General features: G+C 33.8%; 1 long non-coding RNA gene across 1 annotated transcript; it reads left to right on the top strand.

Annotated features, from left to right (window-relative positions):
* The first annotated feature begins 208 nt into the window (after positions 1-208).
* LOC137404582 (uncharacterized) lies at positions 209-3,968 on the top strand. Its single transcript, XR_010979710.1, has 2 exons — positions 209-298; positions 3,664-3,968. It is a non-coding gene; the product is annotated as an uncharacterized lncRNA (long non-coding RNA).
* Positions 3,969-16,716: the final 12,748 nt, after the last annotated feature.

The raw sequence follows: 16,716 nt of genomic DNA, 5'->3' as shown, positions 1-16,716 counted from the left end.
CGCTATAAAACACAGCTTATTTCATTAGCGATTAAGTTTACGATCTTTATAATGTCGTTAAATTTTAGGTCAGATCTAAAAAAGATAACGATTTGTGAGTTTCTAGAGGTTTATGGTGATTTCGCCGAAATTCTATTAGTCGAAATACGCATTTGCCGATAGGCCATTTGTCGAAATTGAAGCCTTTCGTCGAAAAGTGTAGCTTTGATCGAAAACTTAGGCTATTGGTCGAAAACTCAGGTGGTTTAGTCGAAAATAATACTATTGGACAAAAACAATAATAATTCTAATATTATTAGTAAGTTTTTACCTGTTAGTTAAGTTTATCTTCAACTTAGTGTTAGTTTAGTTTTAAAATTTGTGTACTAGCTCCATCAGCTAAACATATGCTATGCTATAACTGCTGTATCAGAGAATACTTCGCATACACACTTGTGATATGCATTCAACTGATTTTTTATGAAGTTTTGCGACATTTGGGTGTAATAATTTATACATGTACAACGTATTGCATGCTTCTTTACTACATGATAAAATTTGTTAGAGTTTGTTAAAAGCTATCACCACTTTATCGACACGGAAGTACATTTGTTTCACAGGCTACATTTAGTGAAGTATTTTGAAAGTGTATCCTAATTTTAGAGTAATGGCTATACATTTTTGTTCAGAATTATAGCACAATGGTAGTGATATAATACAAGTTTTTTATGTGCAACTGTGTTATAATCCTGTATACTTTCTAAGCTTGTGGATTTATTCATCAGTATATCTGTGCAACCACCCTAATCAATTGCATACATGCATGTGTATAAGATATGCCTATATGCATATTGTACAAGTATGCTTGTAACTGCATAATTAATATTCATAGAAGTGCATTGATTTATTGTAGCTATGTCTCCAAAAAGTTAATGTTGCAATTTTACAGAGTAGTGCTTTGGAATCTTTCGTAAGAGCTATTTGGAATATTTGTTCATATAATTGTTAAAATTCAACTCTCAAAGTTTTAGATTAAAATTGTAGTAACAGCATTCAAAAATAAATATAAATCAATAAAATTGATTTATTAAATAGTTTATTCAGTAGTGAATGACCTGTAAAAATTAATATATGGCATAATTCATAATATTATTAAGAACAGCAATGACAAATAGCTAAAAATAACAATTATTGATACAATGCCATAATACATCATCAAATTCTATGTTGGAAAATAAAACAAAATATAGGTAGTAAAAGTAGCGCAATCAAAATCCATCAAATGTTGGTGTGAGATTTTTGGCTGCTTTGATAAACTTTGAAAGTGAAATTGCTTTGTTTTTCAAGCTGTTCCATAAATTTTCTAATTCTTTCTATATTTTGTGCTTTGTGTCTGTTTTCTTAGTTGCTGCTAATTTTCTAACATTTGTGCTACATAGTTTATATTTTCTGCTTCACTATGTAGGATGGACAAAAGTAAATACATATTAGGGTGTGGATGCGGTAGCAGCCCATTTAGTTTTCTGTGTCATCCTTCTAAGTCGTTGTTGGTTCTAATTTTTAAACCAAAAACACACTAGTCTTTTGGGCTCTACCCTTGATTATTGGCACTTTACCAAAATCTTTCAAAGTAGTCCAGTAAGCTGAACATTCTATAGTCATGTTTCTCTATGTCTCTTTCTGCTCTAATACATATATAATTAAACACCTCTTTTACAATGTTGGCGGGTACCAGCGCTAAGGCATACAACATAGTAACCAGTTCTCTCACTTTACCATTCTTATTACGATAGCTCTTTGATAGTCTGTAGTTTTTCATATTCCGGTAGATCGATTGGTAAAAGTGAAAATGACAACCTCTCATCCCTAGCTCTTTCCCAAACACTTCACGGACTGCTTTCCACAGTGCTAAAATGGAGAAAAATATTCTATTTATATTCATTGGCATTGTATTGAGAATCACCATTGTTACCATTGACAAAACCCAATCGTTGTACTAATCACAGATGCGTCCAGTTACACAACATGGTGATACTGAGACAGCTTAATGTTTTACAAAATTAAAAATTTTCTTTAATGTTTGAAAATGTGTCCATGATATTTTGAAGTGGGACATATAACCGCTTAATTTTTGTGACAAATTTAATTTGGAGTGGACATAGCAAACCTATTTTACATCATGAAACATTTCAATGTTAACGCCCGTGTAATTAAATGTTCATTCCAGATATTAGTATTAACAAATACTTACTTATCCAATTCATAGTCAGCCATTGCATATTTGGCATTCAAACCAGGTGCTAGCCATTCTTTAATGTCTTTCAATACCTGAAAAGAAATTATGGCACTAATAACACAATGAGATAGCATTTAAAGAGGGAGGGTTGGGTGAAAATCGACTCTTGTAATACAAATATTCTATAAAGATTTGTACCCGAACATAATCCAATTTTCTTCTTTTTGACATTAATACGTATAAAAGTGGCACTTGTTTGCTGAAGCATCCCTGTCTTATGAAGGCGTTTATCGTTAGCAGCTGCTCAAAAGGCCTTTTCACGCACTTGAAGGTTCCATCCAAATACCGAGTTTTAGATTTCTTTAGTTGATCTAGCTGAGTGTCAGTGGAAAATATTAAGTGCCTTTCGCCATCAGTTTAAATGTCCGCCCGCGAGAAGTTTTTTGGTATGGCATCAAGTATAAGCTAAAAATATTTTAGATACTGTTTTGATATTTGTGTCACAGTTGGATTACCATATAAGATGTTTAGATTACCAACCTCTATTGCAAAGTTAAAGCACAAGTGAAGTTAGGTTTTCCAAGCAGCAGTACACTCAATAAGATTATAATCAACTTTTTTTTAATTTTATCTTATCTTAATTCCGTATTATCTTAATAGCCGGTTATCTTAATTCAGTATTTAAATTATGTATGATAAACTTCTAGGCTGACTCACCTCGAAATCTTTTGACTTCGGATGTTTTGGTCTGTTTCCCTCTCTTATTTTATTGGCCATCGTAATTAAATTTTGTCTTGAAAGACTACTGGTGGTTGCACATTTTGTCATAAATTCTTTCAAGTTGTAGTCTACTATCGAGGTAGCACTTGAGAAAAGTTTCAGTTTTGTTTCATCTTTAATCTATAATATCAGTCAGAGTCATGTACAGCTTTTTTATAGGCTAATATTTAGTATGACAAGCTTCAGCCAAACATTACATTAAATAAGTTTTGAGGATTATTAATGAGATTGAGTGCTTCTAACATTACTTCTCTTACCTGAGTTATTAAAGCAGTTCGCTCTTGTAGGTATTCTTGTGATAAACACGTGTGTAAGCCGGATGCATTGTATGCAGATTCAAAACTGTCACTCTGGGTAACTTTGGCTCTGCATTCTTTTCGTTTGCTACAAATCCAATAGACTGTCTTTCTACCATCCATTTTTCTGTAAATTTTATTGACGACATAGCTGTACCCATTTAATGACACAAGTATATCTCCTTGCTGCTTGCTCCCAGCTGGATAAAGCTTATAGTTCACCACACTAGAAAAGTAAATGTAAGTTATGGTTATCTTTCTATAAACCAACACCAGAATCGCAAACATCTGAGACGAGATAACGGCTTTGCATTACCGCCATGAACATATAACACATGGGAATGATACATGGTGTTTTTATTTCTGTTTCAGTTCTGCTCTTCGTTGATTTCTCGGATGTTTTTGGTACCACCTGACAGCACGACTACATAGATGTTCATCTCAATCGATGCTGGACCATAATTCCATAGTTTGAATCGATATAGAAGTTTTGTGCCTTCAGACATTTTTCTTTTATATATAATTGATAAGTGAATCCCACATATATTATTGTGTAGTTAGTATATGAGAACCACTCATTGTCGTATTGATGATTTATTAAAGAAGCGATAGATTTTTCTGTCATATTTATTGTATGGTTAGTGCTAATAATAATTATATTTATATTGACTTACGTATCATCAATGTCACTTTTGTTAAAGTCATTAGGTCCTGGATCAAGGTGCATAATTGATGATGAGGAATTTGACCCGCTATAAACAAATAATATTATCATATTGTATGCTGCGCTATCAAAACATGTATTAATAATTATGAAAGAGGTACGCTTAATAATTTTATTAATAAACTTTATCTTCAACACAAAGAAAAGAGCCAGCTATTAATAGATTTTGGCTCAAACCACTGGAAAGTCATTCCAGGGTTTACACTTTCCCCTTGTTTGAGTTTGTTGAGCATTTGAAACCAATGCTCAACAACTCTTAACACTTTCTCTATATTTATCTTTTTTACAAACTATAAAAATGTGTTAGGTTTTGTTAAATGAAAGCAATAGAGTTGAAATATACAAAGTTTTAATTGCATATTTAAGCTGCTTGCAAAATCTGAATAAAAATGATACACACTATCGAGTTACTCAGTTTTAGTGATTTTCAGTATTGCAGTCTTAAATGAAACATAACATATGTTCTACTGTTTGGCTGTAACTTTAACTGAATTTATCTCAAATTTTGTGAGCTACCATGGGAATACATTATTTTTACAGTGTTTATGTTCATGGTAAATCAGCATATTACATCTCAAAGATTTTCTGCTCAAGGCTACAGTCATGACTACCTTACAGCCTCAATGCCGCACCCACATGACGTGTGCGTGCGACACGACACAGCATGCGACATGACATAACATCCCATACAATGTATAAGATGTTTTAATTTACAATGTATACATACTAAAATATATTTGTATATATATTTATGTTCTGGTAATATAATCTTGTACTGTGAAGTCAAATCACACATATATAATAGTTAGGGTTGTGACCATTACAAAAACTATTACAGTAGATTGATAAGTCCTTATAGATGACAAGATGTAAAATAAGTTGCAATAACATTGCAGGAATGCAGTAGTGAGCATTTCACAACCATGCAATGTATATGCATTGGGTACTTTTACTATCACAGCATACATGGAGTACAGCTGCTGCTATTTCCTTATGTTCAGTAAGTATTATTGATGCAAGGGAGAATCGCCTACTGCAAATTGTGCAGCTGTAGATGCAATAAGATTGTTGCTAGTACACATTGACTCAACACAATTTTAATGAGCCACAACCCTAATAATCGTATTAACTAGCAACTACCAAAATCAGAAGATATGGCAGTACTGTAATCGGTTTGTTTGTACTTAGAGTTGTGCTCTCTTAAAAACAACATTTTTCGCGAAAGTGTTTGATTATTTCGACCAATAGTCTTAGACTTCGACAAATAGTCTATGAATTCGGCAAATAGTCTTAAATTTCGACTAATAGTCTATGAATTCGGCAAATAGTATTAAATTTCGATTAATAGTCTACGAATTCGACAAATAGCCTGTCGGCAACAACGGTTTCGACCATTAGTTTTTCGACTAAATCTCTATTTCCCTTTCTAGACCGCAGTTCCTAACTCGGTTTGAAAACGGTGTAGCTGTGTTGGCGATTATATGTAATCAGTAGTACCATGGACGTAAGAAAATAGTTTTGTATTGCTTTTAAAAGAAACCTTTGACATCAGTGTTTAACGTCCTGCTCTAGCGGGCAATATTTGTTTCTTTTTTGCATTTCTAAAGAGCGGCATCGTGGGGCCAGCATGGTGCTGCATGCTTGCAGTCAAAGCTCTTCTTGAAAATTAAGAATGATTACTGGCATTAAAGAATGGTTACTGGTGTTTTGTTGGTGCTGGAAATGCCTAGATTTATTCTAGATACTAGAAATATAAGGTATATATATAAAAGAGTGATAAAAACATAATACATTGAAAAAATACCAAAAAGGTCTACTGTTCTTAATAACATGTTACGCTGCTAAAAATAGATCCTAGACAGATGTTTTATAAGCAACTACGTTCTTGATGACAGTTTGTGTTGCAGCAGTGTCTTCTAGTGCAGTCTGTTAAATGTCTAATTGTAATTTTCTTTAGAAATATTGGACCAAGTTTTAGATTTTATTTTACTTATTTTAGGTGGTAGATGTTGGCATAAAACTGGCGATTTCCGAGTCGAAATCAACAATCAAGGTATGTATTTCTGAGGTTGTGATCTAAAGTTGATGTGACGTGATGCTTTCAAAATATCTCTTTCATTTAATCAGCGGTAAAAGTTCATCATGGGATTAATTTTATCATAATTTTTGCTACATCAGCAAAATATATATTTTATAAACTTATTATGCAACGCTTAACAGAGCAGAAAAGATTTTGCCATATTGTATTATTTGTTAACTTTTTTTATCTTCATCAAATGTTTATTTTCAGTTTTATGCTCTACTAATCCATGATAGTCTCACTAAAGCATTAGACCAGCCTGCTGACATTATTGTAGTACCAAGACATGATTCTGAGCGAAGTCACTACTCCCTAATGGTTAGTATTCTTATGCTGCACTTTTATAATAAAAGACTATGTCAAGATATTAATTTTGAGAACAATTAGTGTTGCATGGCTGTGCATAGTTGTAATAATTGTTTTAAAAATTTAAAACAGCACATCTTTTATATAGCGTGTAACTTGAATAAGATAACTGTTTTGTAGGCACGGAAATACTTTCTCTGCGTGTATCTATAACATGCAACTTTCATTAGCTTGCATAGCTTTATATACAAGTTGTATATGGTACTCTGTTTGCAGCTGGTAGATAGGAAACTTTGAAAAATTCATTCAATGGACTCTCTTTCTTACAAAGGACAACAGACCATTGAAGAAAGGTGAGCATGAAATTCTTCACTATGTTTGTCGGTAAATCTTACAAAAAGCAACAGTTATTGCCTTTGCATTCTAGCATAAATGGTTTAATCCAAAAGCTCACTGTTAGCAACAATATTTGCAGGAAGCTTGTTTCTGTTGATGAGAGGTTTGCTGATTATGCTGTGACAGATAGTGAGATGGCGGCTATGCAACAGAAAGATTGTGTAAGCTGTGGACTGTATGTTACCAAGGTGAAGCTGTAGACTGTATGTTATCAAGGTGAGTGACACTCTCATTCCTAGAGGTCTCAAGACTTCAACAATTATCAGTAGGAAACGTCTGGTTGGATTATTTATCTACACATTAACTCTTACTAAGGAACCTAGTTCTATTCTGTCAATTTTCACTGTTAACCACAATGTTTTTTCACCAAAATTAGTGTGATTCCTTGTAGGGGGTTATGCAATAATCTTGAACTTTCTAGATATTCGGCACATTGTTGTTGTTGTAAACTTATTAAAGAATAATTCTAAGAATCTCCATTTTTATAATATTATTAATATTTTCAGCATGCGCAACGATATGTTGAATCGTTTGAGCTAGAAAATAGAAAAGATGGTGATATGTCTTTAAATCCTTTCACATACCGTAAAGAATTATTGGCAAGTATAAAGGTATGTGAAACAATAACTATGCCCAGCAGATTTAGCACATCTGTATATCATGTATGTAAATAGATGTTAAGATACTTCCTCACTTATTTGGTTTAATTTTCTCAACCTGAACTAACAACTTTTTAACATTTTTGCATTGAATTTCGTTTTTAACCAGTTGTCTTTATTTATGTTAGGAAGATGGTCGAGCATTGGCGGATATCAAGCTCTCTATTGAAGCAGGTAGGTTGAAGATGTAAGTCACATACATGCTAACAAGTTTTATATTTGTATCATAATAATACATAAAAATTATTTTACTGTGTTCACCAATCTAGAGCATGAGAATACTATTCTGGTATCTTTAAATAGTATAGTGTTGGTATCTACGGACATTACCTGTTTTATATATATCTAATGCATGTTCTTAACCCTATGGTTACGGCGCACTTACAGCCAAGAAAATACCAGCGTACGGAGGCAATTACTAGGGCGATTTGAGCCTTCGGCATGACTGCATAAAAACTGCAGTAACTTACATCACAATTCTGATAGTTACATAAATTAATATGCATAGGAAAGCTGAGAAATTTCTCTACAAGCTGATATTTTTTCTATGCAGATAGCTTGCAAATGCTTTCCAGCAAAAGTCTCAATTTGTTGAAGCTATTAATTTTTTTTATACACCATTTTCAAACGTATTTTCCTAATTGATAAAGGTAATTGGCAATGTTGTATAAATAATACATGCACGGATTCATAGGTTCTCAACAATTTGCAAAAAAATTGGTCGTCAAAGAGCATTGAAAGTGGAGTTATGAGCTCCGATGCATTGCGGGAGCACCACTCGAAATTCTCAGTGCATTACCCAAAAGACCAGCGAAAAATGGAGGCCTGACAATGTCGCCTAAACTTCGCTATAACTTACATGAATAGAGCTATAAATGAATATGCATTTGAAAGCTTAGAAATTTCTCAACAGGCAGCCATTTATTCCCTGTAAATCGTCCCTGCAAAGTTATTCGTCTGTGAATATTTCTATCAACATTGTGATGTGTCAATGTTGCCACCTTTCTATCATAAAACATCGATAACAAATACATTTTTGGAGGCAATAACTCTGTGAAAATGGTTTATGATAAGCATATGCACGGTGTCATATGTTTGCAAGAGTTTGCAAAGAAACTGGTTGTCCAAGTCGTCCTTTCCAAGCCAGCAAGCTTTCATCTATAGATATGAATTTACCAGGCAGCGAAACAGAATATAACCAGTCGCATATCATGGCAAAAAGATCTCCTAACTTGAAAAATCTATTGCTAGCAGGCTGTTCTAAATTGTCAGCAAAATGCACAGTAGAAAGTAAACTTGCTTCTATTTTTAATTTTATTAAAAATCAGCGTAGATAATAAAGGATTGTGGACCAGTAAGACAACAGAGTAGGCTTTTTGAAAATACTTATATGCAAAACTAAATAAATAACTCGCCAAATATCTTTACCATCAACAGGCTCCGAAGCATCGCAATGTTTTTGGAAGCCATATTTATTCGTTTCGTTGAATATAACATTTATAATGGCAGATGTTATAAAAAGCTTTAAATATTAAAAATACTTACCTGTTTAAAAATTCGAACTTACTCCTGCCAAGCTGTCAGCAAAATGTAATTTTTTTTGTTTTAAGTCAGCTCCTCTTTGAAATCCGTAAATACTCCCGGTTTCATCGCCGGCCGTTTCACTCTCACGTTCGCAATCCAATTCACCCTGTTGATCTTATTTTTCACTTTCATCGTCTACCCCACATTATTCCGACCTGATATCCTTTTCTTCATTTCCAAACCAGTCGATGTCTTCCTCTAAACAAACTTTTTTAGCAGAGCTTGAACAACCGCGTGCGTTCATGATGAATAGATTTCCATAAAAGATCACATCTTTGCAAAGTGTATTGCTTGCACATGCGTATTAGGTATTATTTATAACCTCAAAACAGTTTTACAAAGCCAACGGAAATTGATCAAATTACTCATTTTAATGCTGTTTTATAATAAATAATATATTTTAAAAAAGGTCTATCGAAGGCCGAATTATTTCGAGAACCGTACGCTGAGACAATGCTCGTATTCCGGGCTTTTACGGATTTTGTAAGCAAAGGGTTAACTACATCAAAACTTTGTGGAGTAGTCTGTAACGTTTTCTATTTATTTATTTGTGTAATAGCCAAGGAAGAATCCACCAGAGGAGCAGTGAAGTGTTTCACGACAACAGAAGATCATGAAGCTACCAACTGGAATGGCAAGGAGCTTACAGAAAACCCTGTGGAATTTGCTGCTGTCTCACTAGATGCTCAGCTTATGTATTATAAAATCAAGTACCTGAAGCGCTATAAAACACACCATACTAGTTATGGTGTATTTAATGTAGTTCCAGCCGAAGATTACAAACATTGTCGACAGGAGCATATATCTGGAACGTATTATGGTATTCAGATGGTAAATGAGACCATTTTATATTATCTTAAAGAGAGTAGCTCTGACTATCAGGTCATTAGTCGGCAACTTATTAGACTGAGTCCAGCTGTGCTAGAAGCTTACGAGTCATGGTGTAAGAAGTTGACTCCAGAAGATGACAATAGTAGGCCATCTCCAGCATATAATGGTATGGAAAAATCCATTACGCATAGCTAAACATATGTTTTCCTGTTATGCTTTCCAATGTATACATGTATGCGGATAAAGGGCATATCTTCAATATGTTTTAAAACAAAATTTTATTGTTTGTTCACACGAGACTATTATCGTGTATTACCTGTTATTTGATGCCCTGATTCAGTAGTAACTACTGTTTTATTAACTTTTATGTTGCATACATTTATATAGTTTAGCCATCCTGTATTTCTAGTCAGTTTGTTTGCATTAGTGGAATATGCGTCAAGGCAGTGTGTACTCAGCTGTACTCAGTGTGTACTTTTTCTTTATACAATTTTGCAACTTAGTGTATTCAAATTTTTCAACGGTTTTTCTATTTGGTACATATTATATTTCGTTGAGACATGCGATGTAAACCTAAATAATATATAACTTTCACATACAACATACAATGATAATACCTTCTCATAGCTCTAAGCTTGAGTTTGTATGAAGTCATAAAACTTTTATGTAGCCAGGCTAATACTTGCTGTTCAAGTCCACGAAGTTGAAATAAGATAACTGTTTTGTAGCTAGGCTAAAATTTGCTGAAAAGTCAGGTTCCAATATGTATTTAATAGAAATATAACTGTTTTGTAGCTGGGCTAATAATTGCTGAAAAGTCAGGTTCCAATATGTATTTAATAGAAATATAACTGTTTTGTAGCTAGGCTTATAATTGCTGAAAAGTCAGGTTCTAATCTGTATTGTAATTAGAAGAAAAAGTATAACTGTTTTGTGGGCAAGCCAAAACCTGCTGTAGTCATATAAAATAACCGCTTAGCAATGTAGTACATACGTAATAGTTTGTAATAATATTATCAATGTACAAGCTCTATTCAAGAGTATACTAAAAACCATTTACAACAACGGCCTACTACAACTACGCTGTACAACTAGCATTAGCAGTTTTGTAGTTTCGTAGAAACTACCTTGTCAACGTGCAGTTATATTGTAGGCGCCAAAATTTATTTCTGTGTACATTCCGCAACCGAGTTAGGAATTGCAGCTAGAAACTCACAAATCGTTATCTTTTTTAGATCTGACCTAAATTTTAACGCGGAAGTTTGAAGTAAGCATGTATTTTGTTATTATTAGGGTATGAGCAATATTTATTGTGATAAACAATTGTCATGTTTGACAATGTTTTTTTTTTAAATACTACAGCAAGTTAACTAAATGACAGTATACAAAATAAAAACAATTACCACCTATGATGAATTAATGCAGGACCGAGTTAGTACGACTGTCACACGAGCTGCTGGAAGAGGCGATCCTCCTACTACATATGCAAGAACGTCTGTTTATCACAACAGCTTTTTACCAAAGACTTCGTGAATTTAAAAACTGTACATCACATCAACAATAAACAATTAATTGGTAATATGGCAATAAATTACAATATTATCTAGTGTTAACAACTGCTCAACATATGAGGCGTGCCGCTTGCAGCAACCGGCTCTAGTACGTTCTATGAAGAAGATGTAAGATGATGACTGGTCTAACTAACTTATAGCTTGTTTATGGATTTGTGATTCATATCAAAATATAGCATGGTACTTATTTTTCGCTTATTGCTTACCTAATAATCAACTACAAAAAGGGTTTGTTGTGCCCACCATGAAGGCCGATGCATTGTTTAATTTACTCTGTTCTAGACAAACATAAACTTTTGTGATAAGCTTACCGTCAAAGTACATAACCAACTCAGACATGCTTGTTTTTCTGGCGTTCTGCACAGTTACTAAAGCAAACTAATTATTTTTTATTAACTGTCTATTGTCCTCCAGATGCTGTTGATTCAAATATCATGTTTTCTCATTTAAATGAGGTAAATAGCACTGCTAATGTATCTAATGGCTGCCTTGTTGTATGTGGAGACTTTAATCTGCCCACAATCGACGGGCAAAAGTAGGCTATATTCATATAATAGGGCATTCTCATATGCAATCCTTTTTTTTACCAAAATAACGGAGTTTGCACTTTAGCAGCATGTTTTCAGACTAACACATATCCATGTTTATATTATTGACCTAGTTTTAACTGATAAATACATTGTCAAAAGTGTCAAAACACATTGTCAAAACTACATTGACAAAAATACATTGTCAAAACTTATTAGATCCTCTTGTAAGTGCCCATTCAGTAACTCTTATCACACTTGACATAGTCTTTTAGACAGTGGCGAGGAATGGTAAAATGTTAACTTATGAATATTAAAAGATTGACATTGTTAAAGGTATGCTAGTTTTTGGTCCCTAGCAAGAAAAAATCAGATAGAGTATAGAGTTTAGGACAGAAATGGACATGGTATGTTATTTATTTAGCAAAGATCTGCAAGATCTAAAAGAGAAATGTGTACCAACAAATGTGATTACTACCAATAGCATTCATGCATGTTTTAACAATAAAATTAAAAATGTTTTACTGAAACAAAGGTGTCTTCACTTTGCTATGAAAATGCTTTCTTCCAACTACGATAAGATAAGGTATAACTTGTTGAGAAAACAAAACAAATGTTCAGTCAGGCAAGCTAAGAAATCTTATCTCTGTGAATAAGTATATAAACCTTTGTTTTGCAGTGGCTCCAAGTTCTTTTACAGGCACATGAAACTGAAAAGAGTAAATGGTTGCAACATGATTCTTGATCTGACATTTAGAAATCGTATAGAAAGAGGTTTTGCTGAAAAAGCGGGAATGTTTAATGATTTTTTTTCACTTTGTTTTTACTTTTGATGATAATCTAGAGTTACCTAATGATTTTGCTTTAAATCTAACTGATGACTCCAGGTTACAAGGGAATGATCAGGCTGCTTCATAACATTGGAACTTCTAACCCATGTGGCCCAGATTACTGTTCTGGAGTTTTTCTTGAAGATAGTTGCAAAATGTATTTAAGTATTTTTGATAATTCAACCGAGATTTTCAAATCTTTATCCATTGGTGACTTGCCGGATATCTGAAAGTTGGCCTAGGCAAAACCAATCTATAATAAAGGTGATCGATGCCAACCTAATAATTATAGGCCTTTGTCTTTTACATGTATTCCATGCAAACTGGTAAAACACATAATGGCCAGACACATTCACTTCTTTTTCTACAAGCATAATCTTTTAACAGACTCAACTTTGCTTCAAAAGTGAAAGGTCTTGCAAAACTCAATGATTTGGCGGTGAATAGAGAAAAGGACTTAGTAACTGATGTCATTATTTTAGACTTCTCTAAGGTCATTGATTCTGTTAACCATAAGAAACCTGCTAATAATAAGAAACTTTTATTCAAACTAGTCAAACCTGGTATAAATCTTCATTGTATCTTGGATCAAGAGCTTTTTGTTTGACCGTAAAAAAGTAATGTTGCGTGATGACCAGGTATCAGACTTTCCGAACGTATTGTCAGGTGTCCCGCAGTGCTTGGTTTTGAGTAAACTACTTTTCCTGATCTATGTAAATGACATACCTTCAAACGTTATTTCAGAATGTTGCTTGTTTGTTGATGATGCTTTGTTGTATAACACGTGATAAAATGCTCATATCTTGCAAGAAGATCTGAGCAAAGTTCAGTCTTGGACCTTTACCTGGCAGCTATCATGCAATGCTTCCAAGAAATCACTTGTTGAATCATATTCTGTACAGGAGTTCTTTCTTAACAATAGTAAACTAAAAGGCGTAAACTATCTCCATATTTGGGCATAAAGCTTACTAGTAACCTTAACTGGAATAAACATTTAGACAGCATATTATCAAAGAAAGGATGGAATGCAAGCAGGTTGCTTGGTATGATTATCAATGTTTAAAAAAATTCTAATACACAAACATGAAAAATCATGCATGGAACTCCAGTTGGTCAGTCTTAGAGTATGGTTGCTAGGTGTGGGATCCATATTTAAAATGTGACATAGGGTGGGAAAGATTCAGAATCGAGCTCTGTGGTTTGCTATTAGATTAAACCATATAGTTAGCTTTACAAAGTTGAGACAGGATACAGATATTCCTTTGTTGGCGGAGAGCGAAGATGCAAGCAGTGGTTCAAACTAGAGTTGCCCTGATTTTGGTATCGGTGCCGATATGGTTGTTAAGTATCTGAATCGGTATCGGTGCCGATATGGGTGTTAAGTATCTGAATCGGTATTGGCCGATCTTTTAAAAAATCGGAAACTTGAAATACTTTTTACATATCACCTATTTAACAAAAAACAGTATTTTAGCCTGCTACACTAATAAAGCTCATCAGCTGCGAGTTTCTTACTCTTGCCTAATGAATTCCGGGCCTGTCATACTATTTATTTCATGTCTATAGCCTGATCAACATTAACACAGCTGAGGAGCTTTTTTGCTTTAGTCAGGATGTGATCACAAAGTGTAGTATTTTTCAATTGTAGCGATGGAATTTATTGCAACCAATCACGAACAAGAGAACAAAGAAAGAAAACAAGAAGGCAGTGCAATATTTCTATTTAATAGTATTGCAAAAGTAATTTGATCAGACGATGCATAAAGTTATCTATCTCTCTCTTGATCCTGATGACACAATTGTATTGTTTGTATCGTACAAAGTAACCCCAGTGGCTTATCGGTATGTAGCCTGTGCTCCATCAACTGTGGCAAGTGAGTCCCTCTTCAATACAATTGGCTACATTGATAGTAATAGAAATAAGAGATTTCTCACTGAGAGAATTGAATCACTAACAGTAATTAAAAGAAACATTGATTTGCTCTAAAATTGTACAGGTGCAGCAGTTTGTTCAGCAATAGAAGACAGACCTCATTATCATAGAGAGCTGTACCACTAACAATAATTACTATTACTAGAAATTCCAATGTCATACAGCCTACGACCTAATAATGGAATAAGTAATAATGGAAAAAAGAAAGGGTAGTACTGGTTGTTGAAAAAGTAGTTGTCAGCAGGAATTGACAGAGTATAGTGTAAATGAGAGTTGTTCGAGATGATATAAAATAAATTTGAGGGAGCACGACTTCAAAAAGTTCAACTTGTAGCATTGAACTTGAGCATTGTATGTAATCAAATGTTTCTCATTACATCCAGTACATGTGAGCTGTGATATGTTGTTGTCAAGTCTGCCTAGAAAGTTGTTACGCAGTTCTTGAAAATCAGGACAATCTAAAGATTGAAAATGAGGAATGTGACGAAGGGGGGCAGCATTGGGAGGAGCAATATTGTTTTGTGCAATATTTTCATGGTCAATGATGTCCATAAAATCATGATCATCATCTGGAAACAAAAGAGCTGCCAAGTCCATGTCATTTACATCGCCTACAACATCTACTAAAGAATTCCATGAATCAGATAAATTGTTGTTATTAATTTGAGTAGCGTGTTGTTGAACATTAGCATTTGATGTTGATGGTTGCTGTGAGGACCTTCTATTTATCCTCCTATTGAGCTGTAATAATTGAGAGACACGTGGACGGCCACTGCGTCTGCCACGGCGTGGTGTTCTGGGAAGTTGTATGTCCATGGTAGTTGTCAAGTTGTTTTGAAATTAAATTCAAAAAGTCAATTATGCAAAACAAAAGGTAAAAAATTCACACCTAATCTACTACTATCTCAAACCTATGTTTTGACCAAATAAAATGAATATTAATTAAACCTGTAGGCCTAACTTACTGTAATGTATGTAATTTAACAACAGCAATAAGGAAATATGTTTATTATATCTCTGAAATGCAATATTAGAAGTAAAATGGCAAGCTGCTGTGTAATATACACAGTTTGAAAGTTGGTTGTGTTGAATGTAGAATGGTTTTGATAGCGATTTAGCAGAAAGCAAGTATTAGCATTCACACGTCTGGAAGTTTTCTGCAAACTGGAGCAAGATAAAAAATGATTTCGTCATAAAGGGGCATTGTAGTTCGGCCCTAGCTTGTACATAAGATGTAAAGAATTTTGGCTAATGTTTTAAATAGTGTAATGAAACCTTCGGTAATTGGGAAAAAACATAGGCTGATTGACTGTGTACCACAATTTTGTATCTGTAAATCGGTCTACGCCTCAAACGGTGTACGTTTATTACAGAAACCTTCGGACAAATAAATTCGAATAATTATTCTTATGATAATTTTATAAAATCAAATAACTATTCTTATAATTAAATAATTTTGCAAAATACTAAAAGTGGAAAGTTATTAGAAACCTTCGGCAATTAAACAATACTATAGACTGGTGAAATGAGCACGTTTTTCTCGTGAAATGCGCCCTTCTTAATAGTTCTACTATCTGTCGCACGGCTTTATTGGCGTATCGTTGGCCGGTCTTAATTTTGATTAAAAAAGCTTGTCAAGTTTTTTATTGCGAATTTCGGCCAAATTAATCTGTCTATTTGTGTATAATCCGATCAGATGGGTAAGTTTTAGGATATTGTCGACAATTTTCAAAGATTTGGTAACATATTTAAATAGGTTTATATGTGTTTTGTATCGTTATTATACTTAAACGACTCCATTGAAAAAGGGTTAAATTTGTTGATGAGATTTTGGTACAAGGGTTTGCGACGGTGTTGATGAATAATTTTCATGAGTTGTGTGCACATGCATTTATCATAAATATCTCAAAAAATTGCTCCGCTCGTGTTTGGTCGGTTGTTACTACATGCACAGCATGTCAGTATGTCGATATACATGTATATA

The sequence above is a fragment of the Watersipora subatra genome, chromosome 9 (genome assembly GCF_963576615.1).
Source record: "Watersipora subatra chromosome 9, tzWatSuba1.1, whole genome shotgun sequence".
Taxonomy (NCBI): Eukaryota; Metazoa; Bryozoa; class Gymnolaemata; order Cheilostomatida; family Watersiporidae; genus Watersipora; species Watersipora subatra.
This window is presented reverse-complemented; position numbering and strand designations above follow the sequence as displayed.